This window comes from Centropristis striata, chromosome 22 (genome assembly GCF_030273125.1).
Source record: "Centropristis striata isolate RG_2023a ecotype Rhode Island chromosome 22, C.striata_1.0, whole genome shotgun sequence".
Lineage (NCBI taxonomy): Eukaryota > Metazoa > Chordata > Actinopteri > Perciformes > Serranidae > Centropristis > Centropristis striata.
In genome coordinates, this window is record NC_081538.1 from 4,110,824 (window position 1) to 4,134,086 (window position 23,263).

General features: G+C 41.0%; 1 protein-coding gene across 1 annotated transcript in view; it reads left to right on the forward strand.

The window, feature by feature from the left end:
• Positions 1-219: 219 nt before the first annotated feature.
• The window catches only part of plxna4 (plexin A4), a 252,872-nt gene continuing 229,828 nt past the window's right edge, over positions 220-23,263 (forward strand). Inside the window, exon 1 of the mRNA XM_059325536.1 lies at positions 220-619. The gene's annotated coding sequence lies outside the window, so the exon portion shown is untranslated. The remainder of the gene's footprint in view (positions 620-23,263) is intronic.

The following is a 23,263-nucleotide window of genomic DNA, read 5'->3' on the forward strand; positions in this document are numbered from 1 at the left end:
GGGCGAAGCGCCATCTAGTACTCAGTCCCTCCAGAGCCTCAAGATCCGCCGCGAAGCTGCAAAACTCCGAGGCAGCGCGCCTCTCTCTCTCCGTCCCTCCCGCACTCACTCACTCTCTCCCATTCGCACTCCGCCGCAGCACCCTCAGCACCTCAGTTGAGCAGGAGCACCGCACTGAGTCACATCTATACACACGCTCTCTACACGCACACACACACATATATACACGCACACACACGCACACAAGCACAGCCTCCTGCGGTATCCCATACGGCGCAGCGGCTTTTCCAACGGCATACAAAGTGCGTCCTCGCCGGGGAATGGGAGGTGCAGCTCCCGGGTCTCAGAGCGCTCAGAGCGGCGTAGTAAGGTCCTGCTGATCGGGGGATGCTGCTGGAAGTCTGCTGCTATTTCTTTTTCCTGTACAGGAATCGCCTTCTGACTACACCTCTATCGGGAATTTAAAGTGGACAAGCCCTTTGATCAGGATATAACATTATTCTAAGCATTTCTGATTTTTTGGGGGGAGTAAAAGGAGTTGGGGATTGCTCTGGACGTGCCTCTTATCCGCAGTGTCGATGCGGCTGCGGCTGTGAAGTGATATCTGCATAGATTACAGGTAAGGAAAGAGGCTTGTCACGGCGTTAGTTGCCACATCCAGGACTGTTTGTAGGGTGTTTTTGGTGCCATTATAGCAGGTTTTGGGTGTGAGGTGGCCACTGCACCAGCCAGGTGACGGGAGGCGTGTTGCACCTGTTCTAGCTGCGCCATGCCCGCTCTGCGCACTCCGGCGATGGGGCGGGTTTCATACCGAACCTGTCCATTTGGATCGTACAACTAGCCCCGGGGGGAATTGCAGAACATTCTAACGACCTGCAATTTCTTTCAACTTGGGACCGTTTATTGACTGGATTCCCCCCGTTTGGCGCTTCATATCATTCATGCCCTTCATCCACAGTAAGCCAGAGAGAGAGAGCGAGCTGCATGCCCAAAATGTGCTTCTTCCTCTTGCAGCGTTAACTCTGAAGGTTAAAAACTGAAATATTTGTCGGGGATTCCGCGTCGGATTTACGCAGTGCCTTCGGGGATAAAGCCAGTGCGGAGGAAGCATTTAGTGGCGTGTAGACTCATGGACTGCAATTGGGATTTTAGCGGTGTCTCGACTGTAAACCATGGAAAGGGACAAAATGATCTGATAAACTGTTTATTCTCTCGACGTGATATATTTAAATGGTGATTGGAGACTGTGAATAGGAGTGCTGTACACAGCGTGGTTCTTTAAGAAAAGTTATTTATTCCATGCCGTTTTGGAGCATGTCTTGCATCTTTAGGGATCCACGTTGGGAGATTTTTTTGTAGCCTGAAACTATTCAAGCATGGTACTCTGGTGAGCATTTCTAAACGCGTTCTTGCAGCATTTTCTCGCATTTCTGCCGTCCTTGTCTCCAGTGTATGGTTGTAGGCTATTATTTTAGGATTTACATTGCAGCTGCAGATGTATCGTTTTAAGAGTAGCGGTGTAGACTGTAATGCATGGGAAACGCACGTTGTGTGATGCAGAATTAACGACACCAGGCATATTTCTCCCCGTGTGGCTCCCTGGGTCGCTGGGATAAGCCAGTCTCCCCTCAAAGCTTTTGAACTTGACCGATGTGGCTCAGATGGAGCGGCTTGACTTCAGGGACACCCAAGTTAACACGAAACATTGTACTGTAACATCTCTTCAGGGACTTACTCTCTGTGGCATGCAGCAAGTCAAAAGTTGAACGTGACTTTATCGCAAGTTATGGAATTTTATTGCATGCGGTACTGTAGTAGCCCATATGAGCGTCACATGCTGCGTGTAATTAAGGTTAATCTTGATTTTTTTGGATTCAGATTACTGAAAAAGCATTTTTGGTTTGCGATGCAGTAGTAAAAAGGAGTGTGTGAATGTTCTCTGTCTACTTCACTGTCATAAATGCCATCCAAGTTTAATTCATTACAGTTAAACAAACTTGGTGACTTTGATTTTTGGTTAGTTTGGATAGACAACATTCACATAGATCACTTTCGTTTTGTGTGCTCTGCACTTTTCCTCCTGCTGAATCGTACCACAGAGTAAGCCAAGGGATGTGGTGATGAGCCATGATGAGTAATTTTTCCTCAATGCTGAATGTTAGTGTTACAGTTCAACACCGGCTTTAAATGATGCATTTGTTCCGTCTACCGTACCTTACTTTATTGTCAACACTTTGGCTTTTGCCTACATCCTTGTTGTACACGATGTCGATCATCCCTGGCACAGTGTGTCTATGTGTCATTTCCTGTAATCCCTGTCCTTTATACTTGAATGGGAAGGTTTGTTGGAGCAGGAGCTGATTTCTAGGCATTATAGAATTTAAGGAAAGTAACCGTGCAGGCTCTAAAGCACACTCTGTACTTTCAACCGTGCAGTGTGTTCAAAGTACAGACTGAGTCCCTGACTCCAAATGCCACTTTTGGAGTCTGGGACCTACTTTGTCTTTCTCCTGCTCCATCCCTCCCCCTTTCCTCACCTCCCTCTCTTGCACCTCATGCGCAGAAAACAGCAGCTCAGGCCTATGCAAAATGCAGATCCGTAGTACAGCAGACTCACTGAGTACTCTGAGCCCCTCTGCCGGTTTCCTCCTCCCTCTATCCACCTGCACTCCAGGCTCAATGCATCAATTCAGTGTCGTCCCTCCAAATCCTTTTGGATTTAACTCTATTCATAATGTTCACCATTGTGTTGCTGTTGATACCTTGTGATTATATAGTTTTGGTTATGTGGACCTGTTTTCTAACCATCCCAACAAAAAGACTTGTCTTTAAAGAACAGTCAACAGAGCATGGCTAGGAAGGGATGAGGCTATATCCTGGAAAAACCATGAGGGGCAGTGTGGTTTCACTGGCTGCTACAGTGGATAAATTGATCCCATATACTAGGTGTTCCTTGACATCAAATTAGATTTAGTTTCAACTGCACATTGTGTGTGGTGTGTTTATAGGATAATTAATCAAAATATATTTTTTATTAGCCTGTACAGCAAATTTTACATAGGAAATGATAAAATAATTTTCAATAGAGGATGTTTTGTAGCATTTGTGTATGTTTAGATGTGCTTCATGGTGATGGGGAAAACCATTGTGTTTTTTTTTTTTGATTTCATGCTTTGTTCATTGAGGGAATCTGTATTGGCATCCAAGTCAGTCTGATGGTTATTTGACAGACAGCTGAAAACAAACTTGACAAATAAACATTAGACACTGCTTGGTGATATGTGATTTATTGCTGTATAACTGTGTGAAGCTTGCAATTGTGAGGTAAAGGAGACTAGGTCACTCATAGGGCAACATGTAGGCTGAAGGTCCTCTGCTTGTCTGTGTCAGTGTGACTGTGGCTGGCAGGCTAGTAAGGCTGTGTGTGTGTGTGTGTGTGTGTGTGTGTGCTTTTCAATGTTAATGTGCATCCCAACTCATTTCTGAATGTTTCCGTGCTCGACCTCTTAGATGATGTGCTCACAAGTGCGTGTTTTCTGCTGCTGTCAAGGTCTCAAGGAAAAAAACATTTAGTCCCTGAGCAGTTTGATAATCCTATCTCATCTGTGTCTTGCTGCCTTGTCCTTTCACCAAATTCCAGCCCAGCTCTAAACTCTTAAAGGCTGCAAGAGCACTTGGCACTATTCAGTCTGCCTCTCTCCCTCACAATTCTCCCTCCCTCTCTCCCTGTGTGCTGTCCATCAAGTCCTGCCTATAGGAATTGGAACAGCAGCCTTTATCGGCCTGTAAGCACCTCACATTGACATACTACCCCCTGTCTGTCGGCCAATGTTACGGCTACAAGGCTGGAGTTTGGACCGGGAGAGCACGGCCCTGTCAATATTATGGCTTGCTAATGGATAAACTCTCACTCCAACCTTGGCACTAAAGACATTCATGACATTTTCGGGGCGGTGCACTTACAAGAATAAGCTCCATAGAAAATCTTCGCAATGTGCTCGTGTCAACGGGGAAACTGTGAATGAATATGAATTGGGAATCTTAGACAGATTCTCCATAGTGATATAAATGCCTAGTAGCAGTGTAGGCAAGACTCAGTGGAAGTGTGTTTGTGTGTGGGTGTGAATGATGCATCTGTGACTGGCCTGGTGGGGCCCTATATGAATACTCTGGTCACAGAGATGTATCGTCATGTCCGACTGAATGATGTGTCTGTGGATCGGACCTGAATGGAGCTCTCTGTTTGTTCTCATTCTCTTTCTGTTGCTCGCTTTCTCACTTGATGTCTCTCTCTCTTCCTCTCTCTCTCTCTCACACACACACACAGACACACACACTTAAACCCCTTCGGGCTGTGACAGGACTACCAGACGCAGGCTAGTGTCCAATTAGCCCCCCCCCCTCCCGTGCCACCAAACACCACAGAGAAGATTGTAAATTGTGTTTCCGTGTCACCAACTGTTCTTCACACCATAATCTGTCTCCCATATTTTCGGACAGTTGGACACAGGATTCTTTAACAACTGACTGCAGGGCTAGCATAAAATTGAAAATACGATTTGTAGGGGGTGCTACTCCTCCACAATCTAACGAAGTGTGTGTGTTGGTTTATTTGGAGAGCTTTGACACTTTATTGTGTAACTAGAGTTACATTTTGTATTGTAGCTATTCGGTCACAGTGTGGCTTTTACCTGCAACATAACACCCATTTGTTTTTTATCTTCTTTGTATGGACTTGACCTTAGAGACGGCTTCAATCTTGGCGTGCAATGTCAGATTCAAAGTCTATTATGTTTTAGTTGACATTTCATTAGAAAGATGATATCACTGACTGACAGCTTGATGGTTTTGATCTAAATTCCAATTTGGGGGGAGGATTCTATGCTACATTAAGAGAGTAATTGCTTACAAGTATGTAATTAACCCTTTAGTAATGCACCACAGCGCTGCATATTGATGTTTGCTACAGCAATGACAGCAGAGATCTGAAGTGAGGATCTCCAAACAATAGGCGTTGTGAATTCTATGGGGAGAAATCAATACGCGTCACAGCATCCAGTTTAATGAGAACCTTTGTTCCCCTCTGAATAGTTTACTCAGCATATGTGTGACGCCTATGGAGAAGATATGTGCACATGCATAGGTGTGTGTGTGTGTGTGTGTGTGTGTGTGTGTGTGTGTGTGCTCGCACATATCCCGCTGTTTGGAACTTCTTGCTCTTTTTTCACCTTGGCAGCCTGAGACCTATTAAGCTGTCACGTGCCTTTTATAATGGGGCCCAATACATGTACATGGTACTATATCACAGTCGCACCACTTTTATTTCCTCCCTCCAGCCTTCTCTTATGCTTCCTTTCATCTTTTTTCTCAATCCTTCTCTCTCGCTGACTGTTTCTGCCTCCAGCTCTCTCGTCCCATATCTTTCTGCTTCACTCTAAGCTGCCAAGCACATAACTTTATCTCTGCGTGTTTGTGTGTTGGGCTGGGCAAAAAAACCTGTGACTGTTGTGACATTGGAATGACCTATGAGGCAGGGTATAAAGTGAGGAGGAGACATGGGATGTTGCTGTTGTAGATGGGAATCAGGGAGACGTGGAAAGGCCCCAGCATATCGGTGGGTTTGCCAGACTGCTCCTTTTGATAAGACCATGTTAAACGTTTCTCTCAGGTCTCTATGATTCATATGGAGCCGTGATATAAGAACAGCACTCTTTGATGCAGCGGCAGGTGACACGCTGTGGCATATTGGATCTTATGTTTGTGTGTGCCAAGCCGAGCATGACAAGCAGTAAATTAGTTTTGTTTCAGATGCATGAAATGATGAGAAAATTGCAGACGGTCTTGGGGCATTTTTCCCCCTCTCTCGCTCTCTCATTTGCTCTCGCGCCGACGCCTTAAGTCCAGGCGAGGATTAGGTCCCTAATTCCGTTTTCATCCTGTCTATCGCATAGAAGCATGGGCACGCATGCTTAAGTATGCATGCATGCGTACACACACATTTCAGACATCCATATCAGACAATAGCTCAGAGCTCTCAATATTTATCATACAACCTACAACCAACATATGAACTCTGTGTTTTTATGGCTTGTATCCCACAGGGACTCTGTTCAGGTGGACACTTCCCCTTACCTTTAGGCTATATTTCTCACCCCTTATTCTTTTAATAGCAAAGGTTTATGAAGATGAGACTACAGGAACAAATCATGTTTTGATATTATGTTACTTAAGCATGGCCTTGTAATGCTTTGTACAACAAGACTATTATGACTGAGTTCAATTTATTTGGAAATTAGGTATTGCAGTGTTGTCAGTATGTAAAAATAGAGGTTAATGCAGTTTTGTTAGCAGTAGTACATACACTCTTGACACTTTACCCAGGTCCCAGCCCGCTTTAACCACATTTGTTATAAAAACTCTGGAGTGACATGATGATCACTGTTTTTCAGAAAAGTTCAACTTGTTTCAACTTGAAAATAAGGATAAGTGCTTACAGTGCCTTAAGGATGAACACTCCAAGCACCACCTCTCCTTAGAAATAATAATAAGAATCCCAGTGCTAAAAGGTTTTTATAGATAGATAGATAGATAGATCTTTTGTTAGTTTTTATAGGTTTTGCTGTGAAAAGTGCTATGTGACCAATACTAAAATTGCCATGAAAAAATACTGTATTTTTGCACTTATTTTAAATGGTTTGTCTGCACTGAAGTGTAGTGCTGCTTTGATTGACATGTGCTTCCAGAGCCCTGTAAGAAAAGCCCTATTGACAGTAAAATATACTGAGAATGTGATTACTTTGTCTGATTACTATGTTTTTACAGTATAATGTAGTTTCCTAGCAGGAGGGATCCTCTGTTGGGATGACCAGACGATTTAAAGTTAATGATATGTCTCCACCCCCACACACTCTTTCTCGTCCCCTCTCTGTCTCACTTCCTGTCTGCTTAGAGTGTCAGTGGTGTCAGGGGGCATCAGTATGCGGTGTTACCACAGTAATTGTGAAACAGCGGGCTCAGGGAGGACCCCTGCCACGCTATAGCCAGAAGGCAGTGGCGTAGGGGGAGGATCTGCTTTACTGTAATACCCTTCCTGCATTACCCCACCTTCTCCCCCCACAGCCCTCTCCCCTTCCCTCTGGATATATCATAGTCTAGCAGCATAATGTTGGGGATGTTACAGAGAGATTTAACAAGGCTTACACTGGGTTTTCATGTTATTCTTCTCTCTCTGTGCTACTCCCTTTTGAGTTTGGGATTTTGCCTTTCTTGAGTATTTTTTTCTTCTTCCGTTGATGGGATTTGGAATGGCTTGTGTCTGTGCGAATGCAGTGATTGACTCTTAGCCAGGGCACAAACTCCCGCCAAGTGCTGGGGAGAAGTTTGTTGCTCTCCTGGAATAAAAACGCGTTTCATTTGTTATTCTGGTTAAGCCTCTGACTTTCATTACTGACGGCTATTGATTTTTGATTGCTGTGATCAAACAAGCCAGGAAAAGGGGGTGACTGCACTGGAATGTGAAAGTTTTGACCATGTACACCCAAACTGATGAATCATCATCCTTGTGTATCTGCAGGATGTGTTTACTCACACATGATATCATCTGTCAACTCTGTCACATATGTTTGATTTATGCCATCATTTCTCACTTTTGCTGGTGTGATGGTTGTAAGGACTGACAATCATATAAACTGAGCGTGGAAAGCTTCCTGCCATCTCCAGCTTGTGTGCCTGCTCAGTGTAGGGAGGACCTATTAAATCTTTCCACTATAGCGACACACAGCATCCTTACCTGCCACCCACGCAACTAACAGTGTTCCTATGGCAACATGATTTGTCAACTGAGCGCCCCTCCACAGAAAATATCCTCACTGCTGTGCTTGCCTTGAAAAATAGCAGGAGGCACTAAAGAGACGTAATGGCTTGATACCGTGATGGACATTTGACCTTTGCTTTCCCCCTTATTTTATCTGCAGTGAGAGCAAGGCGCCAATACTTGTTGACATCCTCAGCACTGATTACCATGGCTGCTAGATTGCCTGGTTGTTGAGGTGCTCTACCACAATCAAAGTCTTCTTTATTTGACAACAGTGACTGATGGAGTGTTTGGTGCTGATTTAATGTTCATACTACCCTGAACGACAGCAACATTATTTTTCCAACTTGTTTCAGATTTCTGAGCAGGATAGGGCAGCATCTAACAGTAATTATGAACAACAAGGAGGGCTATTTTTTTCTGTGTGGTTTTGTTTGTTTTCTACTTCCCTGATTTCCTGGACACTTGCAAGAGTATAGCATGAGCCAAAGATGAAGCCATTAAATGTCAGAGCGGATCTGAAACCTGGAGCGGATATACAAAGTATTTTTTTAAACTTTTATTAGTGAGATGACCTTGATAGAGATCACTCTTCTCTGCCTCTCTGGTTTTTGTTATTAATTAATCTTTCAGACAATTTTAAATTAAGCATCTATTTAATGATGGTTAATTTGTATGTGAAACATTTGTATTCGTGAAAAATTACCATTAAAAGCCCCCAGGACTTAGGTCTTCTGTCTTCTATCTTTTAATCTCTTATTTAGTCTGATCAGAAGACCAATATGCATTTCTAGCATTACATTTTAATTAAATTCCTTTTAAATTTTAGTATTAAATTAAATCCCCACATTTGAGAAGCTGGAACAAGCAAATGCACTTTTGCTATTATATATATATATATATATATATATATATATATATATATATATATATATATATATATATATATATATATATATATATATATATGAGACCAGCAAAGACTTTTTCCACATAGATACTACTGAACATCTTGTCACAGTAAAGTTATCTCCACTCTCTGCCATATTTCGTCTTTATATAGTGCATAAATGCTGAAATAACTATATGTATAGATATATATATATATAGTTATTTCAGCATTTATACATTTATATTTCGTCTTTATATAGTGCATAAATGCTGAAATAACTATATATATATATATATATATATGTATATGTATAGTATGTATATATACTATATATATATATATATATATAACTATATATATGTATATATATAGTTATTTCAGCATTTATGCACTATATAAAGAGGAAATATGGCAGAGAGTGGAGATAACTTTACTGTGACAAGATGTTCAGTAGTATCTATGTGGAAAAAGTCTTTGCTGGTCTAACCAAGCCTTTCTGTATTGAGCAAGCATCCCCTTCTGCCACCTCCCACACAGAGCACTGGGAGTTGCTGTAGACATCAGCATTACTCCAATCCTGAAATGACTGGAGGAAAGGTGAGACACTTTGTTGTATAGCATAAAGTATCCTCCCTCTGACTTTTTTTTCTCTGTTGGCTCACAAAAAGGCCATCTTCTCTCTCTCTCTGAGTCTGCAAATGTAACTGTGAAGAAAGCATAAGTTCTGAGAGAGGTTTTCATCCCTCCCTCCACCCTCCCCTTCCTTTGTGTCCATCCGTTCTGCATTGTCATGGCACTCCTTGCAGCTGTGCTTTGATTGGGTTGGTCCGGGCCCACTGGCAAATCTGGCTACCAGATAGTTATGTCGTGTGTGTATGTTTGTATGTGTGTGTGTGTTTGTATATGTGTAAGTCTGTGTGTGTAAGAGGTTTTTCCTCCATGTCTCTGGGAAAAGCAATGCGATGAGGTAAAGCCTGCAGAAAATCAAAGTATAAAAACGGCCATGACCAACTGTGGAGAGACGAAAGTGGTGGAGGAGGAGAGGGAGGAAGGGAGAGGAGGGGTAAAACGCTGGATAACAATTTGCATCCTCTCACTTGCCACTGTCAACGACGGCTGGGTAGAAAGCTTGTCTGATGTGTTTATGCCATAGGCTTAGAGGGATGGAGTTAAAGGGAGAGGCAAAGTTTGAGGGAGGACAAACACTGGAGGAGGGAGGGAGGAGCTATGGAGAGGCATGTAATGGAGAGGAAACCTGCCTGAACTCAGTTTACCCACCTCTCAGTTTGTGAAATGGCTCGCACATATTTCCAGCTCATGTTCAACAATGTTTTTCTTGTAAATTGTGTGCATTATAGGATTGATGTCAATCTGTCAGTTGCATTAATTTATTTGCGCAAATCTCATTAATTAAAAGCTCCTTTGGAATTTTAATAACGACGTTCAGTAATGAGCTTCTACTTTACAAATTAATTCCATATCTCTTTGCTGTAGATTTCTGTTTGTGTGATTGATATTCCCAGTGTTTTGTCCACATCTCTTGCATCCTGTGTGTTGGTGGAGTTCATTGTTACATCATTTACCAAGGACCACTGGAAATGCGTCAACATAACCTAATTTACATTGGCTGTTTGATGCATAAAAAAAAGAAGCAAAACAGGATGGGCAACTTGCTCTGCAAAGCCCTTCATGCAGGCACAGCTCCCTCCACACAGCTGACAACTGTTTTGCCTTCCTATATACTGGCTCTCTCTCTAACCTGGTTCATCCAACAGCCAATGGCAGCAGCTGTAGCCCAAAGCTGTTTTGCAACACTTCTCAAGTTTCTAATGCGTAGTCTGTACATTTGACTCTTTAGCAGCAAACATGTAGAAAACAAGTTGCACTATCGTTCTGTTGTGGGCAGCATGATCTCGGAATACAAGGCCAAAGGGATCTTGTAGCAGTTGGGATTTCTTTTGTCTGCAATGCTGTAACAGTTTGTAATCAGCATGTGCATGTGTGTAACTGATAGAAAGTGTGAATGAGTCTCTAGCTCCTTCCAGAATGATGACAGAGTGGATTTATGAGACTGTGAATCATTTAATCATGGCCCTCGTCCCACTAGACCTCTCTTTCCTCCTCCTCTCAGAAGCCTCTTTGTGCCCCAGGACAACACAGACAAAGTATGACGCTGACATTAGGCTTGTGGTGCAGATTTATGGCTGAATGGACCTCCATTCTCCTCGCACATGCACATACATGCTCACACATTTAATCCTTTTTGAATATGATACATTTTCACGCAAAAAATTGTTTTTACTCCGCTTATTGTGTCAATCATTTTGTGTTAAGTGCATGGTTTTAGAATTAACATGCTTCTGTGTGTGTGTGTGTGTGTATATATATACTGCTGAGATGCTTTCATCACTTGAAGGGCATCACCTCCGTTGACCAGCCAGTTCACACTCTTTGATTTAACAGCATTTGAGCTCTGACCCTTCCATTTGCAGTCAAGCACAGCAAGAGGTGCAGGAGAACTATATATAGGTGCACATATAGGCTGTGTGTTAGTGTGTCCATTACTCTCAGCGATGCCACATTCATCTCCAGTGTGCAGAATCTCTGTCTCACCTTAATGGACATGGGTTTGGCAGGCACCTGCTGCACGGACGACTCCCATGGTGCATTGCTCGACTCATCAATTAAATATTAACATTGTCAACATTTTCATAACAAGCCCAAAGGAGACACTTCACCCTAATTATTGACAATTATTGGTAATTACTACCTATTATGGCATCATGCCAACATTAGTTTTAGCAGTTCAGTTTATAGAGTTCAGTTACTTTCTTCATTAGACTGCAGAAAAATGTTTTTGTGCATGTGAGCACTTTAGTCACGCGTTTAAAGATAATTGGAATAGAGTGTGAAGATGCTTAGTTTGGGGAGAAGCCGAAGTATCACGTTATTTAATCACCATAATTTGTTATGTTGATGAAACAAATGTTATTTCACTTTCTCTGTGCTAAAAGCAACGACTCTTGACCTTGTTTTTTTTGCTTCAACCTTTTAGGCAAATGACATATCCACTTCTCCACATTTGCTCTATCATGCCAGCTGTTTCTTCTTCTGTCTCTCTGTCTTTGCTCTCTCTCGGCCAGTAGTTATAATACACCACCATTTGCTGAATGTGTTTAAAAATGGGGTATCTCAAGGGCTGGAAGGGCACTTTTGACACATTCTGTCAAACTGCAAATTTTTCACTTTTCTGAGACCATTACCGCAGAGCTGCAAGTCTCTGCAGGTGTAGACATTCTGTCTTCACTAGCTTGTCCCACATTCTCCATCTATCACACATGGGCCTATACCTAGGTAGGTAATTTACACTGGATGAGCATGTGAACAGGATGATAAAGTGTGACACATACTTTTTCTGAGAGGGGAGTTGGAAAAAGGGTCACATTTTTCTTTCTAATTGAGGCAGCAACAAAGTTAGGAGATAGACAGACAGAGTGTGAGGTACATGAGCGATGAGACATAGTTGTATTGTAAATGACATGCATCAATGTCAATGCAGTATTTAGTCTTTCATTGACATTGTGTCAAATGCTGTGTGGATTCAACCCAGTGGTAATTTGCAAGGCTTTAGTTTGTGTTGTTGTTGAATCAGATGGCATTGTATTTTAAAGGTGTTCTTATTATTTTGTCCACCTTTCTCACTCATTAAGAAGATCACCAAAGATGTGCACCATTTGTTAACTTTAATGTGATTTTAGGTGTGAAAAATTACTTTTTATGCCTTAATGAAGAATTTAAGGTTCTCGAATTTAATAGTTTAAAAGAAAGAATGATATTCAAGTAGTGATTTAATCGTGCCTCAGTGGATTAGTAAAGAATTTACTTTATTGAGTAGGCAGTTAGACGTAAATCACAAAAACAAGGGAAATAACAGTTTAAAAGGGCACTGCAGGGCAGTCGACTGACCTCATTCCAGCTGTGCGTAGTAAACCAGGATCTTTAAGACTCTTCTTCATCACCACCACGGATTATAAGGGAAAGCTGTAATCCATGCGCTTCCAGCAAACCAAATCAACCGCTGCACTGATGAGCTCACAGATGTGCATGGTGCTCCGGTATGTGTGTGTGTGTGTGTGTGTGTGTGTGTGACAGTGTGTGTGATGGAATGGGATAAGATAAGATGGCTTAATATAACTGTTTTTGTCCAATTGCTTATCCCTTGTCCATTGTACTGAGCTCAGCACAACACACATGTACACACATCACCACACACACATTTGGTTACACACTCGCAAACCTCACACACTGTGCCTACCTTTCACAGATACCTGAAAGACACATTTAAAAAAAAAAAAAGTGTGAAAATGGAGTGAAGGATGAAAGAAAAATTAAAGCAGCAGTTTAACGTTTTATTATAATCACCACAAAGCCTTCTAAATTATCAAGCTTTCATGTCTCAGAAGTTAATCTCACAGGTCAAGTCTGCCTTAGCTCTGTTTAGCAAAAGTGAAGGAGAAAGACGAGGAGAGAGACAGGTCAGTGAAAAAAGGATTTAGAGAGAGACAAATGGATATAAAAGAATGAATGAAAAGAAACCTGCCTGTGTGTTCAGTGATCAATAGCTTCATTTGTCATGAGGAAAGATCTGAACCGGGGCAGGTCTGATCCTGTTTACAGCGATTCAACCAGAAAACTTGATTTAGCCATTGAGAAAGTTCAGAAGCAGTCATTTTGGCATGTGGAGATGATGTTTTTTTGGCTTTTTTGTTCGATGGCGCCACTCAAGTTGTAACCAGTTGGAAATAAACACCAGTGAGACAGTGTTATCAATGTCTCAGTGTCTGAGAGTAGAGTGAGTGATTAGCTGGATGTAAATGACCGTGAGGGTTACTTGGCAAAACTGAGCGTGACTCATACAAATTAATATGAATTCAAAGAGTTGAAATTGTTGCATCAAGTCTTACTTTGAAGGGGCGCCATGGTGGCTATGGCTGTCCTGAAATATTGTGAAAGTTTTTAGTGGCTAGTTAAACTGCAAAAAACATCTGTTGTGCAAGACTGAGACATTACAAGATGATGTGGGGCGTTTTTGACAGTTCTGTGGGCTCCTTTTGTTCTTTCTGTGTGGTTACATTCAAATACAAGTCACACACATTTGTTTTTCATATTCTATTTGACTGTATTTAAATGTTGTGGTGACAATTTGCTACCAGTAGTCTCTGGGCTTGTCTCAACCTGGACCACAGCTATCCAACTCTTGTACACCCTTCCCCTAGGCTCTGAGCTTTGTGTGTGTTTTTGTGTGTGGGAGGGTATCCTGTCTGACAGTGTGTGTGTGTGTGTGTGTGTGTGTGTGCGCGCTTGTCTTTATATAGTTATGAGGACCAACCCTTGGCAGAAGACCAACATTGTGAGGACATTTGTAGTTATGAGGACATTTTGCCTGGTCCTCACAAAGCAAATGCTAGGATAGCCTCTAAAGGTCTTAATTAATCATCTGTATGAATTTCAGGGAAGGTCCTAACAGAGATGGTAAACCCTGAAATGTGTGTGTTGGGCTAGGGGAAGTGGTGGTCCTCACAAACAACTCAACTATCGTGGCCCTCACAACTATATAAAGACGTGTATGTGTGTGTGTGTGTGTGTGCATGTCCTGATACAGTACTTTCTCACAGCAGAGATTTTTGGCATGTCATGAAAGCTCAGGTGTGATTATTACCATTAATGTTGGCTACTGTTTGTTGATCTGTGTTTTGAGGGCCAACCCAAATAAGGGAGAGCCTTAAACCAAGGAAAGACCTTAGTTTCTCCTCCCCTCCTTGCTGGTTTCTTGCATCAAAAGTCTTCATCAGCTCACTCCCCCCTCATTCATACAACCCCCACTCCACTTACATAAGCTGTGTATTATGGGTTGGAGGCCTAAAGTGTGCTGTGTGCAAAATGAAGTGTTATAATTCTTGATTTATTACCTGCTTCAGTGGCACTAACATGCTCGGATATTGCTGAGCGAGAGAGGCAGGGGAAAGGGGGGAAGAGGGGCAGGAAAAGAGGGAGGAAGAGTGAAGAGATAATGTGAAAGAAGAGCTTTAGGGATGTCACCTTTGCTGGAAATCAAGTCTTAACACAATTCAGCGAGGCTGACTGCATGAAGGTTAAAACCCCAGAGGTCAGGTGTGTGGATGCCTGCTTGGAAGGGTTTGTTAGTTATATTGACAGTTGTGTGTCTGTGTGAACAGTTGTCAATGTTGAGAAAGGGGTGTGTATGTATCCCATCATTGAATCCATACTGGCTTTCTGAGGCATTGAACAATGTGTTAATGGCAACAATATTTCTTACTTACTTGAATATATCACTGTGAATTAGAGGTCCTTATCACCCAACATACAGTGGCTTGCAAAAGTAGTCATACCCCTTGGATGTTTCACCCTTTTGTTGCTTTTACACATGAAATCATGGTCGATATAATTTGGCCTTTTTAAAAAGAATTTGCAAAAAAACCCTCTTTAATATCAAAGTGAAAACAGATTTTTACAAAATAGTATAAATTAATTAAAAATCTATAAGTTAAAATAAACGATTGCATAAGTATTCATCTCCTTTTTAAATTAATTTATACTATTTTGTAAAAATCTGTTTTCACTTTGATATTAAAGAGGGTTTATTTGCAAATTCTTTTTAAAAAGGCCAAATTATATCGACTATGATTTCATGTGTAAAAGCAACAAAAGGGTGAAACATCCAAGGGGGATGAATACTTTTGCAAGGCACTGTATATGGTTGTATTGTTTACATTTGTTCTATGATGTGCTTACATTTTTCATGTGGATGTAACAATAATGGTGTGCTCATATAAAGGCAATTCTTTATATGGCACGATTACATACAAAGTCAGTTCAAAGACTTCTGGCATTCTCGCTGGTAACTTGAATGACGCTTCAAACAACTTTAATTTGTTGTTTACTTGTCTTCTTGCAGAGAGTCCTGACAAAGCATGGAATCAGCTTTTTTCACATCTGCATCATGATTCAGTGATAATTTGGCATATATTAAATATGTTTAATTTAGATACATACCACTGTGGTAGTGTCATACTGGCAGTCATCCAGGCATGGTTCCTGGAAAAGAGTTGTGTACACCTCTGGACATGATGGCATTTGGTTTTCCGACATATCTAGGACTTCCACAACAGGTACAAAACTGCAATAGTGTTTTTGCCATGGTAATAGCTGTGTTGTTTACATTGGAGCATCTTGCACGACTAGCATGAATTATGAACACAAATGTGATCCTGCGGTCAAACTCTTGAGTAATGTGAGGTGAAAATTTGCTTTCCGTCTGGTGTGTACACACTGTTAGGCTCTAATTCTGTAAGACACAAGCACTTCCGTGATTGTTGATCAGGAAAACAGCCTGCCGTAAAAAGTAACAGACAGCAAAGCCTTTTCTGTTTCTCTGACCAAAGCACACAAACACATGGAACACACTACCCCGTCGTGTCTTGTTTCAGTGTTTCTCATACTGCAGCAAAACATCCAGAGTCATTTCAGCTTCAAGCAAACTACGACTCATAATTAATTACCGTGTCGAGAGGAAAAAAGGATACTGGAAACCAGAGATGAGACTGAAAGAAAGGGGGAATGGAGGCAAAGAGGGATGAGGAGAAACACTGGGCCAGAAATTCCACTCTAATGAAATAACAGAAGAGCTAAGGGGAAAGATGGAAGGAGAAAGAGGTAGCGAGAAGTAAGAATGGATGGAGGGAGAAAAAGAGGGAGGACGTGTTGGGACTTAAGATGGTGCCAGTCGGCAGCCGATAGAAGCGAGAGCTGATTTGTCTACACGGCCCTGCATTCCTGTCTGCCCGTTAGCGTGGGGAATAAGGGAATTGGGAGAGAGAAAAAGAGAGAAATGGAAAACGAGAGAGCTAGAGGCTTTGAATTTGTTCTGTGAAAGCAGCTGTCAGACAGTGCCTAGCAACACCATTTAAGAAGGATTCTTGGCTGCAGTTATAGTAATTACAGCAAAATATCTGCCTTTTGATTCCGAACGAGCTTTTATGGCACAACATGACTATAACTAGGGGGCAGTTCAGAAGGATGATCGAGAGGATATCTTCTTTGTTAACACAAAATATGTCATGTGTGCTTCTTGTTAAATATAGATGAAAGGGAAATATTAAAGCTCTGCTTCACTCTTCTCGCCCTAACATTTGAATTTTTCAAGCTTTTTGAAAACACTTTAGCTTAGAAGGGGATTGTTTACAGCATTACTTGTCAAACTGTGTCAAAATCAAGTGTGGAGCGGTGGTCATCAGCTGAACCTCTGGGATCAAAGTGTTTGTTTATGATGTTCTAGACCGCTAATAAATGCAGATAAAACCTAATCATTTCCTGAACATCCTTTGTGTGATTACTGCTAACTGATTAGCTGCTACTGTGTCTTTGTCGGGACTCCGTCGTCCTAATTGAATCCAGAGCTTCATTAAGTTCACACTGTAAATGGCCCTCTCCAGTCACTTCCATGTGGCCTGTGTCAAACACAGAGGCCCCTCCTATTCAGGAAGTTAACCACAGTCTAACCCAATCAGAGGGAGCCGCTGACGGCAGGCCAGTGGGCTCTTCAACAGTACTCCTAATGACATTAGAGCCTCTTGATCTGCACTGATGATAACACACTCCACCAATCTCAGCCTGCATCAGCACCCGCTGCACAAAGGCCCAGCCTGAGCCAAGAACGTGTGTGTGTGTGTGTGTGTGTGTGTGTGTTGAGTTTGTCAGCGTGTGTGTGTTTGAGTGACCTTACTTTGGAACCAAGGACTGTTTGAGTGCTGCACTCCCTCAAGGACTCTGTCATTCCCCGCTCTCTTTGCGGTGTAGTAAAGCCACTAGTGATATTGTAACAAAAGACGCAATGCAGAGATGATTAATTCTGTACAGAAAACATTCTGGAAGGGCCTGACTCTAGAAAAATGAATGTGTTTGAACCCCATCCTATGAAGGAGGATTAGTAAGTCTCAGATGTGAAAAAGGGAAAAAGAAGGAGTGGCAAAAAATGAAAGAGATCGAGCGAAGAAAGGGGATGGGCAGATGTCAGCTATTTCTCTAAAATCCAGAGGGGTTGTCCAGTTGGATCTATGCCTAGAACCGTTCTTTGAAATGCTCTGACTTACTTACTAGAGCAAAAAGGAATGACAGACTGATAGACTGATAGACAGCAAGCTAGCAAGAAAATATGTGTGACACAAAAATCGTGTTCATGCTTGACACACTTAGACTGAATCACTCTGCTTGGCTATGCTTTTTCATACAGGACACATACTTTTATTGTCCTGTTTTTTGCACCTATATTAACTATTGGCTCTTGCTGTTGCATTGAGAGTTTAGCACATCACTTCAAAAACGTATGGAGTCACTAGCCACTTCTTATGACTCAGCAATGAGGAGGATTAAGATGGACAAAATGTATGCTATCACACCTTGTTCTGCTCAGGAGACCACCAGTAGGGGTTTCTACTAGAGGAGCACTAAGAACAATGCGTCCTCATTGGCTTCCCACCAATAAACGATGCCAATTGTCTTTGACGGTAAAAAAGCACTGTTCTTTAAATTAGAATGGCCCTTGCAGAGTGCAAACTTGCGCAAATGTCATGCACTTTCTAACAATGCTAATGAAAGTGGAAGTGAAATAATATTCCTGTATCTATTCCTGTTCCTGTCTGTTTCCACAAACAAATGGGTTAAGTCACAGTGACTACATCCACTATTTTTTATGTAGTCTACGTGACAAAGAGACCAAAAACATGACCTCCTTAGAGGAGGTAACTAACACAAAAGCAGTGTTTTTTAGAAAACACTAAGTACACCAACAATCACATTTTAACTGTGGTTGCATTCCCACCAAAAAATCAATGTCATTGATCTTTCTCTCACTGCAAAGAAACCAAAACATTCTGTAGTTGACATGCTGTGTCAGGCTGGTGGAGGAAGAATTTAAAATGTTAACAAGAAATTATATTAATAATCGTTGCCATTTAAATCTAATCTTGGGCTTTGTGGGGTTGTCAATATCATTCTGGATGGTGAATGCAAGGATTACATTTGAAAGCCATTGTTTGCATATAGATTAGTAGTGTAAGGCGATACGAACCTGTTTAGACCGAAGAAAACACGTTAAAATATGCAGTCAGTCATAGGTAGGACGTATGGGATAAGGTTTTGCTCCTCTATGTAATGTGCAACTGTCATAAAAATTGGTCTGGTATAAACTCTGTTTTGCAACAGACTGAACAGGGAGAGATTACCTTGAAAGTTGTAGGTGCAGATTTTAAAACTCAATGATTCCCTTGATGATTAAACATAATGTATTGATTGCATGGTGTTGGTGCTTGTATACACTGGGACCATTGCTACATGTGTAATGTCAGAGTCTCAGTCAGTTTTCTGTCATTCATATGATATGTACCCAGTTGACAGTACAATCCAAAGGCTTTCTTTGTAATATCAACAGCTCCGTGGTGGATTAGACCTCCTAACCCCGATCTAGACAGGGTATCTGGTGACAGTAATCCATGCTGCTAATCCACGTCTTGATGCATCCAAGGACACCCCGCCTTCTCTCCATCCTCTCTGTCCTCCTTTTTTTCTTTTCTGCTGCTGCTTTCCTAAGAGAGATGAGCGTGCCATCTGTTTTGTGTATCAGCAGGGGTTATCTTAGCCTGATAGGCATGTTAGACCTGATCACTCCATCATTACTTAAGTGTTGATTTTCTGTACACAGGCGTGTGTGTGTGTGGGTGTTTGCATGTGTCAGTGATAGCGCTGCAAAATTATTCTTAATTGTACATCTTCGTTTTCGCTTGCTGTGCTTAATAATAATGATAATAATAATAATAATAATAATTATGATAACAATGATAATAACGGGGTCACATTGATCTGTTTGTTAGTCATTCCCAAGAAAAGGGTTGCAGCTGCCCCCTCAAAAGTAATCATTTTAATTAACAATTCATAGTACGCTATAGCTGCTAGTTTTACAAATTGCCACCAGAAAAATAGAATATTTATATTGAGGAATAAAAATGTGATTGTATAATTGGTTTATTTAGATGGAGGCAACTAATTATTATTGCAAGATTAAGCAAAACTATAATTTTAGCCACAAAGGGTGCTTATACCTATGCCTTATATAGATATACATGTTGATGCTTGTTGTACATGGATGTTTGTCTGTTTTTTAAGGGAATGTTTGTCCCCTGAGCACTAGCATTAACTGTTATTATGTGTCTGCATTTATAGAGACTTATGCTCAAATTGATACACTCAAGTAATATACAAATTATTTTTTTTGAGAGAGAGCACGTATGTTGAAGTTGTTGGAATGGTAATAATGAGTCATGAGTCCTCCTGTTCTCTGTCCCTTGCTAATTCTGTTATTCCTGCAGGCAGACTGCACTGTATGTGTTGTTGTTTGGGGTTTCTCTTGCTTCTCCTGAGTTGCATGCTTGGATAGCAGAGACCTGTGATTTTTTTTCAACCCCCTAGCCATCAGTGAGCTGAAAAAGCTTTGGTTTACTTTGCTCTAGTGTAATTTGTTTTTGCCGGTGTTGTAGTGGTGGGGCATAATGTACTTTTTTTTGGTGCCAGGGTATAATGCCCAGTTCTGTGTGTTGGGGGGGGGGTGATTCCTGCTTGCTGTGTTTGTGTGTATTATATTCAGAAGTGTCAAGTTAGAGTGCATGTCTTGCTGTGTTGTGGTCTGGATGTTTGTGTGTAGATTGGCGAGCCTGTGTGTGTGTGTGTGAGAGAGAGTGTGTGTGCATTTGTGATTGTGATTACGCTCTGTGAGAGCAGTGAGACTGTGTTTCCCTCCAGTCCCAGTGTGTGGCTGCAATGCAGAGTGACGCTTATTCATCTGATCAGTGCCAGAGCTCAGCAGGGGAGTGGGGTGTCTGGGGTTTGGGGTGGGGTAGGGGGTGGGGGGTACTTCACCACTCCAGTCAGTACATCCACTGATCTGGGACACACATCTCTGTCTGCTTGTTTTTCTTTTTTATTCATCTGCCTCTGTGTCACTGTCTTTCTCTCTCTTTTCTGTCTCTCTCTGACTCTCTCACTTACTTGCTTGTGCTCTTTTCTTTTCCCATGCTGAGTCCCAAACCATTACTGCTACTAGCTGATCTTCTACTACTACTACTACTACTACTACTACTACTCACAACCCAAATACCAATTACCTAGTAGGGGTGTGCCATATCGTATCGTTCACGATAATATCGGTATATTTTTTTTATGGTTAATAAAATGCATATCATGATGTTGGCAACATTCCTACTTCTTGATGTAGTGGTGAAAGTTGTTTTAATCACAAAAAGCTACTTACTCTCTGTCGCTAAACACATGCAGCTTTCAAAATAAGAGCACGGTGTGTTAACAGAATCCACCACAGAACTTACAAGAAGACTGTCAAAATAAGATGCCTTAAATAAAACATACAAGAACCTTTATTCTCCTTAATAAAATGTCATTAAAATATGCCCCCCGGAACCCCTAAATGGTTATATTTATTATTTTCTTATACTCAAGAGTCAAGAGTAAATTTTTTTGTATTTGGCAACTGTTGAGATTTGCACTTCACACTACATTTAAGATTTTTATTTATTTATACAGACTAAAAAAACAAACATATTTTCTATATATTTTTAAGTATTTTGTAATATCGTCAAGAATATCGTTATCGCAAAAATAGCCTGAAATATCGTGATATTCTTTTAAGGCCATATCGCCCAGCCCTATTACCTAGCTTCTACAATCATTACTAAAACAGTCATAATAAATGCATCTCTGTATTCTAACTGGAACCCCCACAGTAGGTTATGCATGATGCAACCAAACTGGCAAGCAGACCTCATAGTAGCAGTTTAAAGAGCAGGTGCATAGCCTGAAGCAGTGTTTATGAGAACCTTTTAAGTACTACAACAGCAATCCACCACCCCCTGACCCTTGCCAGCTGATATCACGTCAGCCAGAAAGATGCATGCCCGTAATACAGCCGCGGCTGACAAAACTGACCACACTGTGCAAAGGCCACAAAGAGGCCCTCATTCCCATGAAAACAGGAAAACAATAATAAACGAGCAAAAAAAAATGCAATTTTAGAAAAAAACATTGCTGTCCACTGTAAAGTAAACTGCTCTTATTTCTCCTAAATAATGCAGGTGCTACCAAATTAAACCAAAATAGACTACTATAATTACCAACTATTCAGGTACCGTGGGAGCCTGGTGGTGTGGAGTTACTTCAAAGCAAACAACAAAATATCAAAAGAAATTGTAAATATAACTTTATGCAAGTGAGACTTATTCCAGTAAAGGTGAGGATGGGATCTCTCTTCCACTGAAAATGCCAGTTAATGTTATGCTAGTGGTTAACATTGTGAATTCTGACAAAAACTTCTTAGTTATGTTTAGCTAACAAAACTACATGGTTATGGTTAGGAAAGGGCTTGGGTTAATCAGGGTGTGGATTAATGATAAAAAAATATATTTGTATGTTACTAGATGTTTCAAAATATACTGCACGCAATTACGTAGATGTTGTATAGAGCGTGACATATTTACATACAGAAATTAATTTACAGGTTAAACTAACAACTACTCAACTCTCAACTTAACTTTATTTGTAAAGCACTTTAAAACAACCACAGCCGCAACAAAGTGCTGTACATAAACAGAACAAGAGACAATAAAATAAATAAAACAGGAAATAAACACTAAAATAAATAGATTCATTGCTTTTTAAAAGACATTTTTTTTTTATATACTGTATTTATTCACTTTTCTCACAAGCAAACATACAGAAGACAGGACCATACAAAACGACAAAACAACAACAACAAGATGGGAATACCAATACAAAAATCAAAGACCCAAACAAAATAATCAGTTCCAGGTAAATGTGACAGGTACAATATGCAGTACAGTGCGAAATACAATGGGAGCCAAATAAATACAGAAAACACATAAAAAATACAGTTTTTTTAAAATACAAATGCTCTTGTTAGTATAGCAGAAATATTTACATGAGTATAGTCAAGAAATGGTTTCCATATTCTTTCAAAGGCATTTGTTTTGGAGTGAAGAAGGCAGGTAAGAAAGTCCAGAGGTATGTATTCAGTTATTGTCCTATGCCATCCCACCACTGAGGGGGGCTTATCTGAGATCCAGTGCTGAAGAATATTTTTCCTGGCACAAAATGTCATTTAAAAGACAATTTAAAAAACAATAAATAAAAGCAAACCATAAAACAACAACTAAACTAAACAACAACTTTTGGTCGAAACAAACAACTGAAACATTGGGTCTCCTGGGCAAAAGTACAATCACCCATCCAATCCCCGCTATACGGACTGTGACACTTGTGATACTACATCACCAATCTGCATCTCAAACAGACCCTAAAGGGTGCTGAAAAGGTTTCATATCAAACATTTTGATATTCTCTTAACATCTCCATTTCTTCTCTGAAACCTTGCATGGAGACATCCTACTAAACTTCTATCC